A 26858-nucleotide genomic window follows, 5' to 3' on the forward strand; every position below is an offset into this window, starting at 1 on the left:
CTTTGCCAAGTCTTCCAGAAGATTTCTTGCCTCACTTGGCGATGAAAGTTTTAATTAAATATTGGAACCGCTAAGTGGAATGTCAATATGCAAAATTAGCTATACATTAAATGGTAAAACCTGAGAAATAATGTATTATTTTCTCCAAGAAAATTACATTGTGGCTCGTTAAAAATCAAGATGAATTTTAAGAAAACAACAATAAAAAACTAACGTAAGGTGTAATTATACTTAAAACTATATATTTTGGATACTTAAGCTTAATATATGAACGAAAAATCTGATGTTACATTTTTGCTGTCTCATATAAACACCATGTACAAAAAGAAGTACAAAATCGTGCTAGAATTCGTCCTGGAAATTTTGATGAATTTGTATTATGGGTGATTATTTGTATTATTTTATGGGTGATATCATTTCTGTTTGGCTGTAAATTCTCCCCTAAAATGTAGGCATAATAATGTCATGGGTCGCGCTATCTCCACTCTGATGATGGGACATATCTCTTATATATTAAGCAATTTACTTCTCTGAGTAATGTAGATGTGATCACCGGTTCAACAAAAATCTCAGAGTAATTGCTGTCGCGATGATTTCATTCAGATTATTCAGTGCGTATTCTGAACGTGGGCATATTATTTTTTAGTCATATGTTAATATTGTAAGATTTGAAACAATAATAAAATTTGATTGAAAAAAAGACAACATTTGAGAAAAGATTGAGAAAAGACAATATTAATTAGAGCGAATTTAATTAAAAATGGACACATTGCTAAAGGACAAATGAGTTTGAATTTAAATCTATTTTTGTTACTTAATTTTTAGTAATTATTATTTAGTTATCGAATAATTATTTTAAATAATTACTAGATAATATTTGATATCTTAGGTAGTTCTACTTAATTCCAAACATTACCCAAAGTATAGAAAATTGTATTTAATAAATGTAATAAATCATAGAGAAACTTCAGAAAAATATTGACAGCAACCGAAGTTACAAAAAGAGGATTTAAAATGTTTTTCATTCCAACAATAATTTACTGCTTGCCAAGTACTTTGCTTAGCATTAGCATTTTAATTTTATTTCAATTAAAAGTAAGCTTAAGCCTGCTATTTGAATTAACAAAACTTAAGTTATGTTAACATTCTAGATGTTAACAAACCTTTCATGAAAGTAATCAAGGAAATTTAATATCTAAGGCTTCCTGTGTGACAAAATTCCAGAGAATTTACTTCCTTAATGCCGTGACTTCTGAGAGTAATTTACGAACCGTTTCGTTCGTGGCAGGTAAAACTAGCAGAAAGTTTCAAACAGTTATTCAAGGAAATGCACATATATTTTAACTGTCTTTTCTCATTTGCTATCCACTTTTTTTAGTTTCCTATATTCTGTGTAACAAATATGAGCTTAAAAGTTTAGCTAAAGTTGAACAGAAAATCTGAAACACGCTCTTTAGTTCGGCGAATCCGTCTGAAAGAAACGAAAGAGTAAAATTTCTGTATGGTAATGAGGAAAATGGTCATGTCATGTTAAAGCGCAATAATGGGATTTCAAGAAATCATTTCGACTTTTTTTTTTATGTTCCCGGTAACATTTAAATACATTTGAATAAAATACTCGCTGTTTTTTTTATGACATACCATTTGGAATATAGAGTTCTTTTGTCAATGCAGATAAACTGTTACAACTACAAAATAAATTTAATATCTAATCTAGAGTTTGAGGTTTAAAATTTGGTCGGATAATGCTTTTTTTTTTTTTTTTTTTACTGCTGCGTTTTTTAAATGGAAGGTTTAATTTTTTTTCTAGTACTTATTATGGGAATTTCGTACGAGCTATCATTACAACATTAATTAGGGAACACAGGGTGTTTCTGAACACCACGCACAAATTTAGAAGGTAGGTAGAAAACAACAAAGGGAATCAAAATCACACAGGAAAGCAATATCCCATATGAATAGGTGGTGCCCTAATTCAGTTCTCTTGCTCACCACGCTTGGGTTCTTACTGTAGTCGACTAAGATGCAACTATGAATCATTTCTTCGAAACTGAGTTAACCGATATTCTCTTTTTGCACATATTTGCAAATCAATGCAGTTTAGGTACAAGTCGTGTGTGAATGCCAACACATCCTGCGATACTTCTATTACACTATTTTTTTTGTGTGTAACAAAACGCTTGATACTACTTTCTATATTGAGTACTTGCTTTGATTTTAAGCCTCTTTATAAATTGAGGGTTCCATTTGGAACCATGCTTTTCAATACAATTCTGATTTCTATCGATGCTTTTTACCTACCTCCAAGATTGTGTGTGGAGTTTAGAAACACCCTGAAGAAAAGTTCTAGAGTATTTCTAACTTTATTACTTTTTCAAAAATTGTAATTAGTGATTATAAGATATATATCCTAATAACAATAAAAAACAACTTATTGATAACAATAAAAATTTTTTAAGTTTTCCATTGTGCCATTCTATTGATAATTTTTCTATTACATTGCTTCATTTTATATCATGCTTTTACATATTTTTTTTCTTGATTCTATGATTTTAGGAAGTTTTCAGTATGAAATCGTTAAAATCATCTAATCGATTATTTACCTATTTCATCAGTTATGCCGAGATCGGTAGCTTCGGTGCTAACAATAAAAACCTTCTCTATACATTGCCTTCGAGAAAATAAAAACTGTTCAAATTCATTCCGATGCAGAAAGCAAATAAATGAAAGAAATACTTGAAAATAAATAATCATTTTTGTCTTTCTTCTAAGAGGTTTTACACTATGTAATATCACATAGTAATTGTTTGAAGATGCTACAAATGCATTCATCAATCTCGTATAGACTAAGAAAAAAAAGAAATTAGCCGAAACGTCATGCAATAAATTTTATAAGATCGATTTCATTTGCTTTACGATTTCCTAACCATCGTGTTAAGGCATTGAATAGAATATTAAACAATATATAATTTTTCTTCTGTACACTGTATAGGAAATGAAAAATTTGGAGATTATTCAATCATTTATAAATAATTATCTGAATAAGAAAAAATTACTCGGCAATATAAATTTTTTCATTAATTTTGTATATTTACTCATTTGTAATTCCAAAATTTCCTTAGCATTATTCATTATTATTTTCTTGCTTTTCTTTTCTACATTTTTAAATTGTGTTCATCTTTTTTTAATTCAAACAGTTGAATAATTATCAATTTTCTTGAGGAAACAAGCTTAAAGGAAAAAAATTCCATTAGAAGAATCCGATGAAATTTTTGATTAACCATGTAAAAAAAAGCATGTTACCTATTTGTTTGAGTTTATAGCCAATAGAATAAAGATAAAATAGTGCAAGGACCGCATGTAAATTTTACGGTAAAATTGAATTATTACTCATTTTTAAACTAAATCAGTTAACTATAATAGTTTACTGATAAAATATATGAACTTAATGTACCATATTTCATTTACAAATTACAAAATAGGGTCATATTTATCCTTTTCCATTTACACACACATTCGCGTCTAAAGTAAACATTTAATATGTCTGTATTTCTAAAATTAACGTTTTTTTGGCGTTGGCACTACACGCAGCAAATTTTTACATACTTATCTTGTGAAAATTAATGCCTGATAGGCGTTAGTTTCATTGTGTTACTCATAAAAACTATAGTATTTCACTATTTGTTATTTCAGACATCATTGTGTGAATATATATTAGAAACTCATGGGAACACGATTGATTTTTACACATGATACCTCAGCATTCAATGTTTAAATGACATATGTGAGCTATCAATGAATTTATTTATGATTAAACGTAACTAGTATAAAGACAAAGATTGTAAATGTAAAATAACATAGGACTAAATTTTTGACATTTTGCCTGAATGCAATTGACTATATTTGTAGAGACATTTATTTGCATACTGTATTCGATTTTCATGCAGAATGTATTTTTTAGAAGAGTCTTATTTCTAAACCCCATATTAATAAAATTTGGTCACACTAAGAAATAAAGTTTGGAAGATAGCGTTTTCAGTATTTACTACAAAGTGACAATCAATAGTCGATTAATCGACTTAGGCTATATAAATTCATAAAGTAAGTCAAAATATTTTAATTAAGCAATTTTAGTATTGATTAATAAATAATGAAATTATTTATTAATCAAAATTAGTGAAGCGAATAAAAACATTCTACAAATTAAATTTGCAACATAACGCTCAAAACATTGGCAATTGCTTAGCAAACGCAATCACAGCGTATTAGAAAATAATATAGCCCGAACTCTTGGCTGTTATATTCCGAAATACTGTATATTTTAACGGCTTCCAATGAAACGCTTCTATGTTTCTGAATGAGTCAATTCCATTTGAGTTTATTGAGCATAATTTGGGAGTATATCGAGAATTTAGAGAACCCAAACAACTGGGGCGCGACTTAATTATACTCACCATGGATAACACTAAAGCTGTGGTCAGCATACGGAGAGTTAGATGGAAGTATCTGGAGCATGAGCCAATTAAGATTAGAGCTGGACCCTTTCGAGAGTTTGTAAGTGTCCCGTCATTCCTAAAATGCATGTTCCTTCATATCTGGACTTTGTAGAGTGAAATTTTAAAGTGCATTCATATTGTATACATTTGTGCACATCTCGGTTAAGAACTGCAGGGAATTTATTGATTGATTATATAAAATTATGTAAATGGAATGCGTGCACGTAAAAATTAGACGAATTCTTTTCATATAAATTTCATATTTTCAAAAATGCAGAAATGACAAATCATGAAATACTTCACTAACCGTACAATCAAATCCGATAGTGATGATAAGGATTTGACATCAAATAAATATGATTGGACATTTCTGACGGAATAGCAAGGAAATACATGCCAACTGGAAAATTTGGCAAAATCTGTTTCAAAGATTATATTTTGCTTATACAAAAAAAGCGAACGTTTTTATGAATGTATTTTCAATGAAACTTTTAAAACTCTTTTACCACGAAATTCAATATTATATATATATATATTGGAGTATTAATAAGAATATATTATAAGTGTAAGAGGGTGACCCTTTAGAAAGTCTTCAGGTCGGATTCTTATTTTATTTCGTTTAATTTTTATTCATTTTTTTCCTATTGACTTGGTTTTTATTACTAATTGTCTAGACTCACCTGTGTTTTGCAGGTTGCATGTGCGCTCTTTAAATATGCATTTGCGCTCTTTAAATACAATGGTTCCTTTCTGTTTTTTACTTTTTTTAGATTTAGTTTGATTCTGAAATAATTTTTACAGTTTCGATTCCGAAATAATTTTAATTTTAGATTGTTTCAGTAATGGATTTTAATTTCATAATGCTTATATTTTTGGTTTTTTATATATATATATATATATTGCTGCGATGTAGGTCTACTTATTCTCACTATTATACTGAGATTTATGATTTAAGTTCAGTTTGAATTTCATAAATATATTTTATCAGGATAATTAAAAGCAAAAATTTGCTAAATAATTGTATTGAAATTGTTAGCATAATATTGATCATATAATACTAAAAATACAATAATTTTTGACATTTTCTTTTTGAGAATTATGAAAGGCACGAAGTTTTAATTACTTATTATATATATTTAAAAAAATAAATTAAAACACGTATTAAATCTGTGGGTATAATTGTGTCCAACTACCTTTAAATATTTTATATCATATTGACTATTAATCACCTGCATTTTAGAAGGATCTTGAAAATTTCCAATACTTTTACATGCAAGAGGAGTTCATTATTTTCCAATAAACCCTTAAACAGAGTATACTCAATTATATTTACAAATTAAACTTAAGGATCACTTATGCAATAATTTTGATTGCACTTCTGTAGATTTAACATTTACAAATTCCGCTCTCCTGATAATATTATTAATTAAAATACTTTCTATATTTTCAGAATTTATAATGTGATAATCTTTTTTTTTTGCATAAGTAAATGATATTTTATGCTTAGGTGAAAAGAGTGATATGGAATCGTTATTAGCAATTATAGAGTGTTTATAATATTTATTGAATTAAATATCTAAACAAAACTAAAAAGAAACGAGAGATATACATCAAATCACGTTAACATTTTTCTAAATATTATTAGAATCATCGAAAGAATGATTTTATATGAAAAACGTGGAATACATCCTGATCCCAGGGCTAGGCTATTAAAAATAGAATATTTTTATTTTTATTTTGATTTAATACAAGTTTTCTTTAAAGTTCAAGTATTCAAAAATATTAATTTCATAACAATTTCTAAAAAATTAAATTTCGAAAGAATCATGATAATTGTAAGAATAATATACGACAACTAAAATCACAATTTACTTAAGAATAGAAATTTAAAAATTGAGCACTTAATGCAACTTTTGAAAATGAGATTAATTGTTTAAAAACCTATTTATGAATATATTTTACTCAAACTATATAGCTTAAGTTTTGCTAAAATATTTAGTCTGCAATTAATCAAAAGTGTAGTGTTTATTAAAACTTTGTTTTTGCAATATTTAAATTCCAAAGACATCTATCACTTTTTCATAAAAAGCGTTCTATCACCGATTGATATACTTTCAGATTTCCTCGAGTAGACAGTCATAACGTAGCAGAAATTTAAGGAAGATATTCTTCATATTTTCAGTGATGTATTTAAATTATTCTTTCTACTCATATTTAGGCGAGAAATCGATTAAATAATTAACATATTAGTCATAGTTTTATTTACACCCGTCTTTATTGTCGCAATCCACATTTCAATTATTTAAATTCTGTAAAAGTCGTTTCTTAGCAAACGTGTATGACGTGCTAAGAAAGCACTGCTTATGAAATGACTGAAGAAGCAGTAACTACCCTATTCCGCATGAGAGGTAAAAAAAAACAACTGCTCCTTTTCATTCTCATGAAATATGGGGTACTTCGATAACGAATAATATAAATAGATATGAAAATCTGGAAACCTATAAATATATTTTTAAAATTATAATTAACAGTTATATAATAATAAAAAAAAACTTTTGCAACTTTTGATTCACACACATAAAATTCCTTGTTTTGGATTCGTACGAAATAATTATATTTTAAGCATTATATAGTTTTTTATATACATTATCCTTTATTTCTGCATGCTATTATATTTTTAAAATGCCATTAATAAAATATTCCTTTATTTTTCAGATTTACCAGATACATGTCATTCATTATTAATTCACTTTTAATTTAACATATCTATTGAAATACGTTTAAATAAAATATATTTGCTATAGTTACTGAACTATCACTTATTATGTTAAGAATATTTTATTCACTTGCTTATAAACATGAGAATTATTGCATTAAGTTGTACGTATACACTAGAAGTTTTTTTTTAAATTTTAACTTTAAAAATCCAGTTTTTTCATAGTAGGTCATTGATGTATGTTTAAACATTTCAGTGGGAAAAAACCCATATTACAATATTTATTAATTAAATAATATTTAATGAGCTAATTAGCATATTTTTTGAAACATGATATTTAAATTCGAATCTGTACAGACACACAATTCTAGTTGGAAATTATGCCTAATATTAGTCTTCACGTTGTCTGCTTCCATCAAGTAATAAAAATATACAGCTTTTTAAAGCAATTTTTCCCATCAACGCTGAATATAAAAAACGAGATTTTTTTCTGTAATTTTAACATTTAAATAGCTATTAAAAATTTCAATAAATATAACTTTGATTAAGGCACAAAACATCCAATGTTTCATACAGATTATTTTGATATATAAATAATTGTATTAGGTTAATTTATTGTTGAGTTATGATTGTTTGAATGAAGCAACATAGTCGAAAAATATTCTTCATAAAATGAATTTAAAAAAAAACGTAACTAGAGTTTTTAGTGAAAGCACCTCAAGAAAAATAATTATAACTCGAGAAATGTTTCGAATATTGACAACATCTTTTTATCGTTTGAAAGCTAAAGGATCAGATAACATTTTGAAGCAATTAAAAGATATTCGATATTTTGAACGATTTTCGAAGTTTCTAGTGTGTACGTACACCTTAAAACAATTATTTGCTCTGAAACTAAAAGCCATATATTTTTAAATATATTTTAATAGCAAATTATGAATTGACTTTATCTTTAAAAAATTAGCTAACATACTACTTTTCTACATATATTAAATTTCACACAACAATTTCTTGAAAAAAATATGACCTTTTTTTCCCAATTGAAATTTTTACTATTCTTGTTACCCGGGAAAAAAATGACGAAAAAACGCTCAGCAGAAATAAAACAAATTATATAAAAACACAAAATGCATTTTTTCTCCGTTTTTGAAACTTATTGCTAGGTTAAATTGATTTTGAAATAATTTTTTTATGAAGTTTTTATGTTTTGGTGACTAAAATGAGAACTCCCATTTTATTTACAATGTATTTCGCCTGGGTGCTATTAGAAAAAAAATACTGTTTCATTTTATATATGGCATTCTTTATTGCCCAACATTTTTTGGGGGTTATATTAAACTGCCGATTTCATGAGCTTCAAAAAGATGAAATAAATTTTTTGCCGACTGAATAAACATTGTAATCCTTGAAGAAATAGCAATCTTCAAATACACCACAACAAAAAAAGAAACTATCACTTAGCCATTGAAGGAATAAGGTTAAAAAAATTGAATTAAATTTTTTGAGATTTCAAGAAGCTTCCAAAAGAATAAAATGACTGGATATCAAAGAAAGGATGAGTAGACCAAACTTTTTTTTTTCAAAAATAGAGCTATAAAACAATGTTTACTTTAACAAAGACGCAATAAAAAGCTATGATGGAAATAGTAATCACTAAACTTATTTTTTTTTTCATCCAGAAGAAATGCATTACTTCTCAATTGTTTTTTCTCCAAAAATAACTTATTTCCTAAGAGTAAGCTTTCGACTACTATGTTATCTTTATTGTGTTTTGCTTTTTTTATGACATCAAAATAAGGTACTACAAAAGAAGTTAAATATTTTCATGTAGCAAATGATAAAAAAAAAGGATTGAATCATCATTTAATCAAAATGAAATTAATCATTTTATCAAAATTATGATAAAATTTCTATGATTTAAATCACATACTTTGGAAACAAATTCTAACAAACAAGCTTAGATATTTACTTTAAACAATCAACCTTAATAATTGCGTTAATTTCTTAAATATATGAAGAGTGTTATTCCTCTAACATTTTTATTATCTTCTTTAACCCTTTAAAGGGCCATTTTTTTCTAGTCATATTATGTTAAAATATTTTTAGGCTTGAAATTGAATAAATTTAATTTGATTAATTAATTGAATCGGTTAATTAATAATTAAGTAGCAAATCAAGACATATCATTTTGTCTGAGATAAAGAACTAAAGCATCTAAGTTTCTGACTTACTAAAAATTTTTTGTCAGAACTTATGCCAACCTGCAAGTATAACCAATAGTGCAAAAAGCCAAGTACATTTTGAAGTACTTGGAAGATAACAATTTTGATATTAAGAAACTAGCAAGGATAGATTGTGATGATCCAACAACTACACAGAATATTAAAATAGTATTACATAGAAATTAATATTCAGGGCTAATTTTATAGTATTAGTCCACTTCAATGTATTCCCAGTCACACATTAATTTCAATATCTGTACGAAAAGAATATAAAAGCGTAATTCTAGCAAACAAATACAGGATTTTGTGAAATTACCAGCTACAAATAACTAAACAATTGAATTAAACGAAATCAACAGAAATAAAACTAACTTTAATAAAGACCAAATATATTCGGGATACTATCAGAACAATCCACACAGTGTTCCAGATCTGGCTACAACATCTTATCCTCAAGATATTTTAAGCCTCACAGTCACTCCCAATTACTGATATATAAAAATAGGTTAATTTCAGCTGATCATTTCACAAAAAAGATCAGTAAACGTGCTTAAGATGTTTGTAACAACATTTTGAAAGCATAAGCAAGTCTCTAGTTTGATAATAAGTGATAATAGTTCTGAAAATGTGGTCTTATATATGTTTAAGGATCTTCACGCAATGGAGCATTAAGCAGAAGGTTTTACAACATGGATTCTCTGGGATCTTTTGTCACTCAGGTAATATGTTGTCGGTTAAAATGGTGAACGAAGGTAATAGTTTTAAAAGGATATCAAAGACAAGAAACCAAAATTTGAAGTTTATTTAAACTTTAATGACGCCCTCAAATGTGTTTGATAAGACGAACTACAATTGGTTAAAAAACTGTCACCGTTTTCAGTGACGAAAAACTTGGAAACAGTCTATTTTGAAAATTCTCCAATATAAGACAAATTAAAAACCACTTTAAGTATTTTATGCCAGAACCATTTTTTAAAAATTTTATTCCATACTCCAGAAATTTGCTTCCAAGATTCATAAAATCAAAACACGAAGCTCTGATAATTGTCGTGACAACGGTTACTGTTTGTCTAAATCAGCGTAATTAACTTGTAGTGAAAGCTTATAAGCCAGTTAACAGATACGAAACACGGGCAATTGCTTTTGTCTTGTGGTCTTGTTACTCGGATGCGAACTACAAGGTCCCAGGTTCTATCCTCGATCATAACAATTCGCCACAATCTCATTCTAATTATGCTATATCGTTGATCAGTGAATCGGTTGAATTCGAAATAACCCAAACTTTTTATTATGAGTTTTATTAAAAACTTTGGAATATTTAAAATTCTTCCGCATAGCACATTATTTAGAAATAACCATTTAAAATTTGAAAAATAATGGTAGATTCATTCGTGAAGTCATAAACACTTTTTTTATGTTAATTCTAAAACTTAGACCATACGCAAACTGAAAATATGGTGCATAATTTTTAAATAAAAGATGGTACACTTAATAATAAAATACCAAAATTTAAATTATCATTTTCATATTTTATTTGATAGTTTATGTTTAGAAATTCTGATTATTTGTAAGAATCGACAGAGCTACGTATGATTTCTTTCCAATATTTTCACGTTGTTAAAAATGCTAACTCGCAGCTTTTGAGCCCTGTTAAATTCGATATTCGGAAAATCGATTTTTTTTCTTCTTTTCACTATTAGAGTATATAAACGACACTAGAGAATGGGAACGGTAATGGCATACATTTGCAATCCATGCATTCTAGATATGAAAATTTGCATTCGATTTTTTTGATGAAAAGAGTCCTTGTAAATTGGAGCAAAGGGAATAAATACTTCTGCGAAAGAATTGAGGCAGTTATTTTTTATATTAGAAGAATAAAATAAAATAATTATCATTTAAAATTATTCACATGAAAGAAAAGAATAAAAATAAAAAAAAAAGATTAAAATATCTTAGAAATATTACCCTCACAGATTAAAGAAGGATATATTGTGAATCTATAAAATAAATTTTTCCATAGGAAGAAATTCATCATCGAAGATGTTTTATATAAGGTTTCTTGTAAATGAAAAAAAAGAATGTTTGTGAGGAATTCTACTCATAAAGGTAAGAAAAAAACCCTCTTCTCATATTTCAATTAGCATTTCAATATCTTTCATATTCACTTAATATCCGAAATTATATTTCCGACACTCTTGTGCGCCGTTAGGATTTTGGAAATCAAATTTGCGAATTTTTAAAGGACTTAAGAAAAAAATGCGATTTAAACATTTTTCAAGGTTGTACACTTTTTACATGGTAGAGTACACTTTCAGTAAGTAATTTTGTCATTCTTTTGTTATTATATTTTAAATTGGGAAGAGATAGAATCAAAAAATTTCATAGAAATTTCTAAATGCAAATTTCCACTTGTTTGAATATGTCTTAAAAAAGAAAACGATTTTAAACGATCAGTTTTTGTTGTTGGATCTACGGTAAATATGTGTTACGTCATTGAATCTGCCATTCCAATATAATCCATTTTTTATCGGCATTTATATAAAAAAATAAAACAAAACAAATATTAAAATACTGTAACATAATAGTGAGTAAAGAAAGCCCAAAACAAATGTTAAATATATTGAATATGTATGATATTCATAGGTTAAATTTTATTGTTGGATCGCAAGTTATTAGCTAATTAGGAAGAATTCATACATTTACGATAAAACATTAAACTTCCAAAAAAAAAAATCAAACATTTGGAATTTAAAAATTGCTTGACATTTTAAATAAATACTTAAATATCATTATCTTTATAGGCGATTTTTTTTCTATTCGTTAGGACTTCGATTTATTATGTCTTGTACATCCAACATAATTCGATATTTTTTGTTGTTGTTAAAATCACTATTGTTTAATATTTATGATTTTAGAACACAGAAATCAATAGCAAACCCAATATTAAACAAAATGCTTAAAATTCTTCAATAAAGTTAGTGTAAAAATGATTGTGAAAGTAAAAATGGTTTATAGAAGATATTGGAATACGAATTTTCTTATACAAGGATAAAATTCATAATCTCACAATTTTCAGAATAATTACTAAATTTATCAAAAAAAAAGAAGTAATTTAAACAAATAAGTTAAATACAAAGAAATTTACTAACAAAATTTCACTTTTTCTACTAATTTGAAAACGATTACTGTCATCTTCTCATTTTAACATAAATGAACATTTCCTTTCAAATAATATTTTGAATTAAATCGATAGTTTAGAGTTTAAAATTAATAATACAAGTTTTATTTCTTATTACAGATATTTCTTTACAGTAAAAAAATAAAAATATAAAACATTGTAAACATTTCTATGATAAATTTTAATACTTTTAGTTGTGCATTATGAATATAAAGATTATTATATGAAGAAAAACAGCGAATTTTAGATACACAAATAGGAAGTGAAGATAAATGTAAAGATGAAGAACAAAAGAAGTTCGAAATAGCTGATGGATTTTCTTGAGTATAAGAATTAACTTATAAGCAGCTGTTGAAAAATATGTAAATAACAAAGATGCTTCTTTTATTAAAAAGATTCTAAGTATTAAAATAAAATTTTGATCCAAAAAAATGCACAGAATATCGTGGAAAAATTTGAAAAATGATGGAAAAAACAAAACATAGTACATAATTTCATAATTTACACTTTAATTACTTCAAATTATTATTTACATTATTCTACAAATCACCGATATAAGGAATTCACAGAGCAAAAAATTTTTCCTTATTAAAAAGAATTGTTTTAAAGCACAAGAAAAAACTCCCATTTAACTTTCCGTGACACAAGCCTGAAATTCGAAATAAACAGCATTTAAACCAGAAAATGTTTAAAGCGAATATATAGGAAATCATATAAAATTCAAAACATTTTTAATCACAGAAACAAACATTTAATTACGAGTAGACAATCAATTTTAATTATTAGTATTACATCAAACGAAACACAGATGGAAAGATGAATTCCCCATCCAAAGCTTATTCTAAGAAAATCATTACAAAATATGCATTCTTACCTTACCTTCTCTGGACTTCCTTCAATTAACAAATTCCTTTACGTTTTCAGTTTAATTCGAATTTATGATGCTAATATACAATCTTCCACATATCCAGCGTTGCTACAACACTCTTTAATGAGCACAATCCTTCATGAAATTCCAAAGCACGAAAAAACACAGTCGAATGCAATTATTTGGTGCAGAGAATATTAAAATTGAAGCGATTCCAAACAGGCGAAAAGTGTTCTGCCAACCTTCCTTGACGCGTGTGCCGAAAGGGCTGTTGGGTTCCTCTACTCATGATGGGGACAAAGAGGGAGAAATGAGGAGGGAAAAATGGATGCTGGAGTCCGTCGTTTTCCCCATCAGAATTCCCTATGATGTACCGATACAGCTTTAAACTTTCAACAAGTGGAGGGTTGTGAAGTTTATGGCAGTCTTCAGGTTGTTAAAATGTAACATTTAGAAATACTTGTTGATTTTTTCTTATAATTTTGATGAGAAATTTGCTTTCTTATAGATTAAATTGTACTAAACCATTTGACACGAATTTTAATCAATTAAAAATTATTAGATTGAAAATTGAAACGAAAGGCAAATTTACACCATATAAAGCATACTTGCATCAATTATGCTGTCATATTTATAAAACTTTATAAATATGACAGCATTAACGCCACATACCGTTATAAATAAAGCAATAAAAATATTGTAGGAAATTTTTTAAAAAAGGAAAGTTTTGATTATTCAAAAAAAATTAGATACCTAACCTCTTAGCTCATATTAATCTCTTTATATAGATTTTGTATAATTTCAATTATTTTAATGCAAATAAATATTTGACAAAGAACTCACTAACGTTTTATTGATTATCCTATTTAATATAATTTATTCACATGTTACCTAAACCTATTTCTTATGCAAAAAATGCAAAGACTGAGATCTAATAATGTCACTAATACTAAAATAGAAATATTGACATTATCTGTGTAAATAAATATAATGTTTATTTGAATCTGTTTGTAAGAATTCACGTAAAAAACAAAAATCTTTTTAGTTTTTAATTTTTACTTATAACATCATTTGAGTATATTAAATATAACTTCAAATTTATAATTTGTTCATAAAACTGGTTTATATAACTCCGAAAAACACATTAATAACATTTTTATTTTTGTTTAATATGTCTGAAATATTTTACATATACAAGAATTTTTTTTAACGTTTGCTAAATTTGTGTCAGTTTCTGAATAAAAGATATTTTTTTCCCTGCAGCTTATTTTAAAACATATTATTACTTTCTATCTACATAAAGGAAATAATTTTTTTTATTTAACTTATTTTATTTTTCTGACTTTCTACTTGAGATTCTTGAATGCCTCAAAATATGTAAATGTATTTTTTTTCGAAAAATATCATCTTTCTAAAGAGGTTTTGAAAACTATTTACATCTTGAAATAATTACGGTTCACTATTATGCTGAAGTTCATCGCATTTTAAATATGAATTCAAGCTTTTAATAGAGTAACGTAAACTTTTAAGAATGGGAAACAAATTTCTTAAATTTTTTTTACCCATTTCATTAAGAAATTTGTTTCCCATTTAATTTATTTTTAAGCATTTTCTTTGCTCTTTGAACGTAAGATATAAATATAAATTAGATCTGATTTTTATAATTTTTTTCGTCGTTTTTCATGTAAGTTATTTATTGTTTTAATCATTCAAAGATTCATATTTCAAATCAACTGAAAATCACAATAAATAAAAACTTGCAATTCTAATGAATTTTTTTTCCAAATTATTAATTAACACTTAGAGGATTATGCAGTGAAATATATAAAAGTTTATTTTTCATTTGAAAAATGTACTGTACAGAAGGAATTTTTATTAAAATTTTTTTTATCCAATATATTTCCTGAATTAAATCAATGTTATATTTTCTTAAAAATTCATTTTAATCATGATTCTACAAATATTATCAAATACTTTTTTTTTCAATTTTAAAACTTGTTTTTATTTAACTTTTGATTTGATTTCTGAATTACATTTTAAATTGAATTGGCGATTCTAGTTAAAAATAATTGCAAAGGCAAAATGATACGCCTTTTTTGTTTATTATGCGCATTCGCACTCAGATTTCATCTGCAGAAAGAAATTTTTAATTTCAACAAGCTCAGATTTCATTCTTTTATCCAATATACATATGTTGAAATAAATCAGTAATGTTTAATATAATGGCAAAAATAATTTTAATCACGATTCCACGAATGTTCATAAATGTATTTTTGTCTTAAAATATTTTTCATTTAACTTTTGGCTTGATTTCTGGATTAGCATTTCATTTTAAATCAATATGAGCTTGATATAATTCAATTCCATTTTTTTCTTTCCTGTCCTTTTTTCCAATCCCTTTTTTTTGTTGTAAACAGGTACTCGAACTCAAATTTCATCATTGAAAAAGAAATTTTTAATTTCAACAAGCTGTACGTTCCAAGGAATAAACCTTTATATTTCACATACAAATAAACGTTATTAATGTTAATATTTCTTGTATTAGGTATTTTTTTATTTGTTTTGATGAAAATAAAAATTTATATATTTAGATTTTTCTCTTTATCCACATTTTATAATCATATGAAACACATATATAAAAATGTACATATATTCTACCATTACCTTTTATATATGTATGCTTTATTTTACAATAATAATTTAAACTTCAAAAGTTTTTCATTTGCTTAAAATGTTTGTTGCAAACCGCAGTGACATTTTATATTAGAAAATTTAAATGTAAACATTTTTAAAATTATCTATAATCATGAAATTTGAAGAGCGTTTGATTTTATGGGTTTGAAGTATATATCAAAACATATTTAAATGGAGTGTAGAAAAAAAATTAAAAAAAAAAACACCTTGAAAAACCTGCTATTGCGAATTTCAAGTTATCATGTGAGAACATTATATTTTTAAATCATTATTTGTCTTAATTTAAATCATTAACCAGTTTAAACCGGTTTGAAACAATCACGTGACTATCAGATTACGCATGCATGGATATTTATAAAAACGATGTTTATTATTGTTTTTTTCCCATCTCAAAATCTTTTGAGCTCCAAAACCTTTTTTGCCAGCTTGAAGAAAATTAAAAATTAAAACAATTTGTTGCCTACGCATTTTGAGGCTTCATAAAGCCTCAAACCAAAACATCATGTTCTCATATGATATTTTCTAATAACCTTAAGAGCGAAAAATTAATGCATCAAAAGCGATAAATAGCCAATTAGTTGCCTACGTCTTTTGAGGTTTCAACAATATGTTGTCCACTCATTTTGAGGCTTCAATAATTTGTTGCCCATGCATTTTGAGGCTTCAACAATTTGTTGCCCCCGCATTTTAAGGCTTTAGAAACTGTAAACCAAAACAACATCATGTCACATGATAATAAGAGGAAAAAATAAATATCCGAACGAACTCGAGAAAAACATTCTACATCCGTTCAAATAAAGTAATTTACAATCTCACTTTCGAACAAACATATTCGGACGATAAAAATATCCCCCAAAGATATATACCATATCACAAGCAATAAGATTTATGTTTCTTGATAGAATGGTATATTTTGTTTTACTAAACAATATATTTTTTTGTCTTAAATCTAAAAAGGATATCACGCTCCTTCAGTAACACGCATCTGAGCTTTCAAATTTTTTTTTCACATTCCCTTTATAGATTGAAGCATTTTTTCTGCCAGAAATAAACATTTAAATTGATTTTAAATTGTTTCTGTGGGATATATATATCATTGGATCTTTCTCGATCGTATCATAAAATGCTTTTTCTTTACCAAATACTATTTGAAAATATATTTAAAGCAGTGTTTGAGATTCGTTTAGCTCAAAGAAACCTATTTCATTTTATTCATTGTTAATATTTGTGATATTCACTAAAACGTTGACAGCTTTATGGGCATGTATCAATTGATTCAGATATTATATTTTGCTTTGATCATATCATAAGAGAAGATATAAAACTAGTATAATTAATATATTTTGCATGATCTTATTTAATATTAATAAATCACATTTCTAGATGGATGAAATGATATTCTCTATAAGTTTGATAATATTTTTATAAATAAAAAAACAATATTGTTTTAAATAAATGGTTTTTGCTATTCATTAAAAATTCACTATAATGTTAAAAGTCAATCTCTGAAATAAGATAAATATATTTAAATACTATGCTGTCAATTTTTTTCAATATCGGAAATTTCTAAATTTCGTTTAGCAAAGTCAGAAAAACCTCCAAATATAAAACTAATTTTAATTTTATTCAAAAGTATTCAACACCAAAAAATTACTTTTAACATCATGTAACCATTCAAACCGTAATTTTTGAACCCAATGCTGCATGACAGTATATTTAATTACGTTGATTATATTTAAATATGAAATACAATCATATAAAAGATGAATAATCTTATTTTATGTATATATTTTCTGAGATCCAGTAATAAAGACACAGATAGAATCATTAATATAATCATTAAAATATATATATAATCATTAAAATTATTAAAAATTAATCATTAAATATATAATCATTAAAATTAAGTAAAAATATTTATGCGAAAATTCTATATATTTAATCGATATACAAGATATTTTAATTTCATTTAATGAATATTTATCTAACATTTTACTGGAAGACGTAAAAAAAAAAAAAAAAAAAAAAAAAAAATGGAATTTAAATATCTTATTCTAAATTTTATGCTTCCTTAATTCCGAAATTGAAATTTTACCTCAGTTTAATGAGCATATATTGAGGAAAGTCTCTATAATAACGTTCGGGATTCGGTGGAACTCTATGGAATATTTTAGTTAATTGCTTATCTAGTTCTCTGTTTGTATATATGTATTAAAATATAAATACGTCAAATGACTTTAAAAAAATTCTTCAAAAGCTAATATATTATTTTTAAATAATTAAAAAATGCATATAATTTTCAAAAATTTACAACTGGCTTAATTTTTAATTTTTTCCTATTACCTTTTCTTTATTATCCTATAAATTTATTTGAAACCATTATGATTTTGTTATTCGAATTAAAAGTTAATTTCTTAGAAGTATATTTATACACTCACACTGAATTTTCAATAGAATTCTGTGTTTTGCCGAACTTAGATTTCATTTTCATCTATCTAAAATAATTCGAAATATATAAGCAGTTTTCTTTTGATGTTTAACCGAAATATTTATTACCAATTTTTCACAATTTATTTATCAAAATCTTAAATTCAGACAGATTTTGTGCAAGAGTTATGAGACGATTCTATCACCGTAACAGGAAGACAAATTCACTCATTTTGAAACATTATTTTCACTTTTTGTATAAAACTTATTTTAGTGAAAAATATATAACAACTGTACACAAACTAAGCCATTATTAAGTCGTTGTAACTCTTTTTTTATTTCAACCTTGTCGAAATTTCTTCAAGGAAATAAATTCCCTTAGCGTTCCATTGGAAAATCTACGTGACTTTTCAGATCCAACTATTTTAAACTTAAAATCATTCAATACCGGTTTAGAACTTTGATCTAACCTATTTCCTCTCCGATCAACGCTCGAAATCTACCTCTATCCTTCTTCTTTGCCTAAAAAAGAAGTTCGAGAGTATCAAGAAAAAGAAGATGGCAAACTGGCAGAAAAGAAACCGAGTGGGCATTCAAATCCAGTAAAGAACACCGGCATTCGAATGAGCAAGTCCACTCTAAACACTGCCAGGCACTGAGAAACCGGAATAAAACGCCCTTTTGAAGACCGTATCGACCATTTCTCTCCAAATCGAATGCGGCTTGGGGTGGTAGAGGAGCAGAAGGGTGGTTCTGGAGTTGTTTACTCCAGAAATGTAGGTCATGAAGTCTTGGATTGAGGCACGGTTCTCTTTTCATATTTCATCCCCAGTCCCTTACGATTGGCTAATGTGGATGTCATTATACAGAACTGTCTATAGCACTTTGGGCAAATATATGGTTTTTGAGTGGAGATGACTGCTTGAATTTGAGGGGTCTTTAATCCTGGGGTAGATCTGTTTGGGTGCAATTGAAGGGGTGGTTCTGAATGCTGTGTTGAGATATTTTGATGTCTTAAAAGAAGTGAATCGATTAAATCAGAAAATATAAAGATTTATATCTAATTTAGAAATTTGCTTGAAGAATCATAATTTAGTAGGAAAGAAGGAAAAGTTCAGATTTCAGAATTTGCTTCCATTTTTTTTAGGTGGGAAGGGATAAATATTATAAACTATTTAATTTTGTGTCATCTACAATTGAATTTTTACTTTAATGAATGCTTTATATAAAGTAAATACGATTTTTTTTTACAAATATTACTATTTTGTAAGATAGGTTTGGGATTTTATTAAATGAATAATAAATTTAATTTTTTGTATCGATGTTTTCAGACAAGCATGATATAAAATGAATATCATTTTTCTTTTCAAATGTTACTGTCGCTTATTTTATAAGATAGTTTCCAGATTTTATTTAAAGAAATTTATTTTTTTCTGTTTTAAAACATAAATAACAATGTTTAGTTATCTACAGAGTCATGAAAGATATATCATATTAACCAAGCAAAATAAATAAATATAAATCCCACAAAATAAATATTGTAAAGATTCAAAAGCGAATAACTTAATTATTTCCAAAACTTGTTTTAACAAAAGTATAAAGTTGCCTTATTTTAACATTAAAAACATTTGAGGCAAGAGTTATTTTTTAAATTAATAACTTAATATATTAAAAAAAGTAAATAGAAATTTAATAAATTATTAATAAAAGCAAATAATTTAACTCGAACGTAAATATAAATTTTAATTTAAATCAAATGCTAATCTCCATTTTCATCACTAAATAGATCTAAACAACATTATTTTAAATATTTACACATTTGTCAAACTGAAGTATCCTAGTCGAATTCAGATTCCTAAATTAATTGTTCTGTTGAAAACTTAATGCAATTCATTAAATATAATTAGTTTTCAAACTCTTGGAAATATGCATTTCTCTTATTAATATGGATTAAATTTCTGTCTCTCATTAGGCAGCCTAACAAGACAGGAACATCATTTAGTAATTAAGGATGTTCGAAAGCATCGGAAATTTGAAGATGTAACAGATGAAATGTAGTGTACATTTCAGAGTTTTAAGCAGAATTCGAAAACTCGAAGTATAAGATTGGATCAGAATAAACGCATTTGGTTTCACGTAATTCTGCAATCAATGCAAATTTTGTCCAACTTTTCTCTGATGGATATATGATACTAATGCGTGTTTAATTTTCAGAGAGTAGGGGAAATGCCATGCAAAGCAACAGCGCACAACGAATAATAACTTTGTTTTACATGCAAGTTGATTATAATTACTGTGATATTAAGAATTGTATTTTCCCTTTATGCAACTCAATAGTGTCTATTAGTAGCAAAGAAATGCCCTTACCATATATGTTTTATATTTTTTTTTGTACTTTTATGTTTTTTGAAAGTAACATTAAAAATTATGAATTGGAGAAAATTATTTTATTTATAATAAATTAAAATAATAAATAGTAATTTCATAGAACATTTTATTCAGTTTTGTACTCTCTTCTTTTAAATTTCATATTAAAGTAAATCCCATACTAGTTGAAAGAGTTTTTTCTCGAAATCAAAAATTATAAATCAAACTATAAATAAACTGTAAAAAATTATAAAAAATATAAATCAAACTATAAATATTGAAAATTGGATAAATTTAGTTTAAATAATTATCTTCACGTATTTACATTAGGATAGAGCGAAAAGTCACTTTTTTGGAATATTGAATTCTTATAGGATTAAGAGGCATCTTTTTGGACTAATCAATTACGCATTGAAATGTTCTCAGAAATGGGCTAAAATCTAATGTGATCAATATAATCAAAATTTTCTTTGATCATAAAAAAAATGCAGACATTTTTAGTTTATTGTAACATTTAAGTAACGCATTTCAGCTGCGTAATACCTAAAAAAGTATACTTAAGAAACATGTGCCTCATTATAGTACTCGTATTAATACTAAAATTATCAAACTTTCTTGAAAATTCGGAGGGTTATCGTATATACTCAGGAGGTTTAGCGTATACCTGTATATACTCAGTACTTTTTCTTCAAAATTAAGAAGGAACAAATTGAAATGACATTCTGTAGGATAAGATATAAACTGGGTTATAGTAAAAAACAAAAAAATATTTTGTTGCCAGGAAAGACAATACTATCTTTCGAGGGGAAAAAAAAGAGGCTAGGAAAAGAAAGTGCAAAAATGATGGACGAAATAACATTTGTCATGTGAAATCAGTGAGGGAAACCATTATAAAAGTAACGAGAATATCTGAAGCAGCTTTAGGAAAATGTCATTGACATAAGTGAACTGGAAGTAATTGATCGTGATGATACAGCAATATTTTTAGGGTGTGATTTACGACATAGAGGTTAGCATTCAGTATCCATTGCAGAGAATCATTGACTTGAGTTGGTTCATCGAAGCAATGAATAATTTATTGAATGCGTGCAATGGATGCATCACAACTAAACAAACGCCATTCTTTTCAAAATTTAGCAAATAGTTGCTGGATTGTGAGAAATTAATTTATAAATTTCCAATCAATCAAATACAATCAATGCAATTAGCATACGATCTTAGTAAAAATTAAAAGTGTAACAAAAATGTTTAGGAAATAATCAGTTGCTAAGAAATTGATATTTCATAAAGTTTACCTTCTTAATTATTACATAACCTTTACCTAATCTTTTCAAAATAGGATTTATATATCAATAGAAGACAAAAAACAATTGGGAACTTTAATATCGAAATTCAAACTTTAAGGAGAAGCTTTTATTTTTAAGCAACGTGAACAACATTTTTTCATGTGAAAAATTATTCTAGTTTCAAAAAATAATATTAATGAAATTGTTTGAGGTCTTTTGAGATGAATAATATGAATTAGGAAAGCCTTTAAAAATTATGTAATTCAGCAAGATTTATAAAGAATAAGAAGCTTCGAAAAACTTTGAATTAATTAATGAATGAAATCTACTCAGCTTTGTTAAGAAGTTTTTATAGCAATATTCAAAAATTTACTGCAATGTTTTCATTTAAAACTATGGATAAAGAAAATGAAAAAAAAGCATTATTTAGGTTTTATAACAATATCTATAAAATAAAAAAAAACTGGAATATATTGTGAAATTTTAAGCAATTAAAAAATTCATGCTAATAACATCAATATAATATTTTTATATTTTAGGTTAAATAAACTTTTGCATGTAAATCATATTTACTATGAAAGTAATTAATATTTTCTCGCTGCAAAATATTTTACAAATTGCTTGATAATCACGACTGCTTTATAGAATTTCATTTATATTAATATAAACCTGCTGATTATTTTGGGGATTTGAGATAAGTTGCTATTTTTGGCGAATTTTTTTTAAGTAAGAAATGAATTCCATTAAAACCATTTCTGAATCGCAACCTAACTTTTTATCAGATCATGCGATTCTGTTACAAATGAGAACTAATTATTCAATCTTAAGTAAAAACGAATTTAAATTAAACACAAAAGAACACAAATCTATGATAAATAAAATTCATGAATTCAAATGTTAATTCATGAATTGAATCAATTCATCAAGTGTCTCAATCAATGACAAATGTATCAGAGCATCTCATATATTTTTTTTATATATATACGCCAACAAAGTTTTACACAGCACCATCATACATTCCTTCCTGCATTATGAACAAATTATTCTTAATTTTAAATGAACATTTATCTCATTAGTAAAATTCTTAATTCTATTCAGCATATGTTAATAACAGTTGTATGCAAAGTTCATAGAAGTGTCAATAAGTTACTCTTTAGCTCTGAAATTTTTAGCTCTAGATGTAGTAAGATCCCCTAAGAAAAATAAATTAAAAGTGATAGCAAAAATATGAAAATCATAAAAGAAGATACCTTTAAGTAACAATTTAGAAAGTAATCATTAGGAATGCCTATTTTTGGTGAAGGATTGGCGCTATTTATTATGCTGTTCCTTTAATTTAAATTATTTTCTTTGCAACTTTCTTAAAAATGCATTAAAATAAAGTATAAGTAGATTTCAACTTACGAATTATGTATACTCAAGACTTGCCCTTTTCACAGAGACAGTATACTTGCCCTTTTCACAGAGATTACAAATTAAATAAAATATTTCTAACATAAAAAAACAGGTTAATTTAATTTTCATATTATGTATATTAGTAGATTTTAAAGTTACTTCGTTATTCATATTATTAATTTCGAATTTGAAATGATATTTTTCTTTTTTCTTTTATAGCACAGTCATATACAAAATAATTGAATTAAAATATTCATCATATAAATTATGTTAGACGAAAAAATAAATTAGTCTCTCATATTAAATTAGCATGTATGTATCATAAATGCATTACTCAGTCTGGTCGACCGACAGACATTGTTGATTAAAATAGATGCTCCATTGTTTACCAAATGATCGTATTTCATTCGGCAAAGTCATCTGTCATTTTTTTACATTATTTATTTAGATAAATGGATGATAATGATAAATGAAAATATTTATTGTTTTATATCCTATGCAGATTAAACAATAATAGAAATATATTATTTCATAAATTTTAATCGTAATGAATTGGTTGTTTGAAATTGACACAGCACTGAATTTAAGACAGACGTAAATTTCTTATCTTTCCTTATAAAATAAAATTCAATTCAAGGAAATAAAATAAAAATTTAAATTTAGGTATAAAATGTTATTAAAAAATAGTTGATTGTGTTATATACAAATAATAAAGTTCTACTGATGTTTCTCATTTCCTAATGGACATATTAAAAATTATTGCTTTAGAAAATATTTTTAAAATATATATTATATATTAAATATATATTAAAATATATTAAAAATTTCTGATCTGGTTCTAAAAAAAGTAAAAAAGGTTCTAAATATAATAACAGTTCTTATTTTAACAAAATGTGCCAATCACAATTTTACTTTTAAATAAAAGAACGGAAGACACCATAAAAGTAAATGAGAGTATACATATAGTCTATAAATTAAAAATCTTACTCTTTTTAAATAATGGTTACTACATGTAATAAAAATCTGAAGGAATAATATTTTTAAGCTGTTTATGATATCAAATAAATCATGTCTTCTCGGCAAGTATGAATAAGATTAAAGGTAAAAGCATTTTATACTTTCGATTAAATAGTGCATCAAAACAAAATAAAAATATAACAGTTTCGAATTCCAAGCATTTGAAATAACAATACTTAGTTTTAAATGTGAAATCACAATTTGCTCCCGAGTATTCCAATTTAATATAATATGGAAATATTGAACATTTTTTTTAATTTTGAATAGATTTATGTAATTAATCTTTTGATTATTAAATTTTCAAATAAAAAATTTAATCTCAAAGCTTTGAAAAATTTTATACATACCATCATTCAAATAAAAACCAATATTTGAATATTAATATACTGTTCTAAATGCAGCATTAGTTAAATTGTGTTTAATTATTACTGCTTTCTTTACTATACTGATACAATAGATATTTACAGTAAACAAATGTTCGAAATTTATAAAACGATTGCATAACAAATATTTTATCAACAAATAGCTTTAAAGATAAGTAAATATAAGCTTATAAGAATGTTGACATGTTAAGAAAATACTTTTAAAATTGTTTATTTTTTAAATATATTATGCAAGAGCTTGAATATAATATTTATTAGAACAACTTAATAAATAAAATATAGAATAATATTGTTATATGATTAATATTGTTATTGAATTCCACATACATCATACAAATTTATACACTTATCTAAACAACAGCAGCAACAACAACAAAGGCATTTCGAATATTCTCGTAAAGAATTTTGGATCACATTTCGCGCGCATGTTAACCTTGAAATCAGATCTTGACCTACATCCGATAATCGGACAATTCACTCGGCATTCTTAGTTGAAACGGGCAATCTAATCCTGCTTAACAACACAGAGCATGAAATTGCAATTATTGCATATCTCGGTTGAATGTTTTCATCGCTTGCATGGCTGGATTATTCAAACTTCACACGTTGAAATCACTTTTCAATTTACTCCTTGCCAACAAGATGTTTTGCATTTGCACGTTATTTCTCCCCCTCAAATAATTTACTTCAAGGATCATTGATTTATCGATGAACCAGCACGATGTTAAAAGGAAGAAAAAAGTTAAAGCACTAGAATTCCTTTAAAAGCAAAACAAAACCCCAAAATTGGCACCCTTCTCGTTGGCAAGGCAACCATTTACAGATGCCTCTACGTCATAGCGAAAGATGCGGATAAAATTTCGGCATCCTTGAATGCAGATAATCTTGCACCCAGAATTTCCAGTTGCTCCATATTTATTTTTCAATCTGGAGACCTGATCTTTATTCCATAAAGGGTACTTAAAATACAGGAATCGCAACTCTAGTTTTGGAGGAAGAAAATTCAAATCTAGGGAAGTACTTACCTATGGAGAAGGTACAGTTGATGTTAGGAATCGATGTTAAAAGGGATGCGCTCCATGTGTTGACAATCGTCCGGTGGCTGAGTGCGCATGCGCCGAGACCTTCGCATTCTCGCTACTACGCAATATTTTGGAACACTTAGAACTGAAACTAGAGTTGTGTTTTATGAGTGTTTTCGGATATAGGATATAAAATTTTAATGGGAGAAAAAGTCTGAGAGGTGTAAATGAAAAAGCATTTACAAAAAAGAATAATTTCGATTTGTTCTATAAGCTATCTAATGACAATTTCACTGTCTTCTTAAGGACAAATATTTCTGAATAATTATTTTGCGGTATTTGGTTTTACACATTTTTCTTAAATTAATTTATTTTTAGATCATTGGGATACGCTTAGTGAATGGGAATATTTTAATCATCATATAGTATCCTAATTGTATAATTTTAAATAAAAATAAGCAAAATTTGTTCTTCGTATAAAATATAAATATTCAAAATATTTTTTGTCTTATGTAATGACATTATTATTTGAAAATATTTAAAATTTTCTTATTATTGAAAGCACCGAATAACAATTTTAATCTGCAAAATAATAAATTATAATAATAAATTTAATAAAATAATTCAAAATATAATAATAATAACGAAAATTAATTAAGAAAACTAAATAAATAAAATTTTACTCCACAAAATAAAATTAGCTTAAAACTCCAAGTACGTTTTTTTTTTCAGTAAATCAAGGAGCAAAAGCTTTTAAAAATTTATTTAAACGTAGAAATTTTTC

At 26.2% G+C, this 26858-nt stretch overlaps 1 protein-coding gene across 3 annotated transcripts in view; it reads right to left on the reverse strand.

Annotated features, from left to right (window-relative positions):
- The window catches only part of LOC129963547 (sodium/potassium-transporting ATPase subunit beta-1-like), a 201458-nt gene extending 175317 nt beyond the window's left edge, over nucleotides 1-26141 (reverse strand). For 2 of the 3 annotated variants that reach the window (XM_056078016.1, XM_056077998.1), the window contains exon 1: nucleotides 13495-13734. The gene's annotated coding sequence lies outside the window, so the exon portion shown is untranslated. Of the gene's footprint in view, nucleotides 1-13494; nucleotides 13735-26077 lie in introns of those variants that run through there. The other variant, XM_056078008.1, reaches the window with a different exon arrangement.
- Between the last annotated feature and the right edge of the window lie 717 nt (nucleotides 26142-26858).

The sequence above is a fragment of the Argiope bruennichi genome, chromosome 1 (assembly GCF_947563725.1).
Source record: "Argiope bruennichi chromosome 1, qqArgBrue1.1, whole genome shotgun sequence".
NCBI classification, from domain to species: Eukaryota; Metazoa; Arthropoda; class Arachnida; order Araneae; family Araneidae; genus Argiope; species Argiope bruennichi.